General features: G+C 43.2%; 1 non-coding gene across 1 annotated transcript; it reads left to right on the top strand.

Moving 5' to 3' along the window:
• The first annotated feature begins 366 nt into the window (after nt 1-366).
• Trnag-gcc (transfer RNA glycine (anticodon GCC)) lies at nt 367-437 on the top strand. Its single transcript has one exon. It is a non-coding gene; the product is annotated as a tRNA-Gly (tRNA).
• The last annotated feature ends 476 nt before the right edge of the window (nt 438-913 follow it).

The following is a 913-nucleotide window of genomic DNA, read 5'->3' as shown; positions in this document are numbered from 1 at the left end:
TATCTATCTATCTATCTATCTATCTATCTATATATGTATCTTTTACATGTTTCAGTCATTTCACCGCGGTCATGCTGGGGAACCGCCTTATACATATGTGTAAATGTGTTTGTGTTTATCCCCACGATCGCTTGACAACCGACGTTGGTTTCTTTACATCCCCGTAACTTAGCGGCTCAGCAAAATGGTAGAATAAATATCAGACTTAAAATATGAGTACTGGAGTTGATTTGTTCGTCTAAACCCTTCAAAGCCGTGCTCCAGCATAGCCAGAGTCCAAAGACTGAAACAAATAAGATAAAAAATAAAGATACGTACCAATCTCTTTTAGATATATAGCAAATTATATCAAAACTAAACGTGTGCGCATCGGTGGTTCAGTGGTAGAATGCTCGCCTGCCACGCGGGCGGCCCGGGTTCGATTCCCGGCCGATGCAACGTTATGCTTTTTTTTAATTGCATTCTTTTTAATAGTTTACTTTGTTTGTTTGCAATAAGCTGGATGGGAGGAAGGTCAACCTAAGCTGATTTCTTGTCGGGAGACTTCTTACCAATCACGGTCTGCGTGTTGAGAAGCAGCACTGCTCTACATTTCGAATGGTACTGTTGTCGAGCAATCAAGTGTGCGCGTAGACACTTTAGGTCGGCGGTCTTCGTCTTTCCCTTGGAGAACACTGGCAGCGTGAAGAGGAGAAACATGAATACGTAGGCACCGGCAAGTCTTCCAGAAGAGAAACCTGGTCAAAGGCTGCATGCAGGTCAAGATACCCTGACCGACGGTGTTACTAGACACCACAGCAAACGTGATAGGATGCGAACTAGATCTCTGCTCCCCACACCAAGCTCCTCTCTCCCTTTCTTTCTTTCTTTCTTTCTTTGTTTCTTTGTTTCTTTCTTTCTTTCTTTCTTTCTT

This window comes from Octopus bimaculoides, chromosome 5 (assembly GCF_001194135.2).
Source record: "Octopus bimaculoides isolate UCB-OBI-ISO-001 chromosome 5, ASM119413v2, whole genome shotgun sequence".
Classification (NCBI taxonomy): Eukaryota; Metazoa; Mollusca; class Cephalopoda; order Octopoda; family Octopodidae; genus Octopus; species Octopus bimaculoides.
This window is presented reverse-complemented; position numbering and strand designations above follow the sequence as displayed.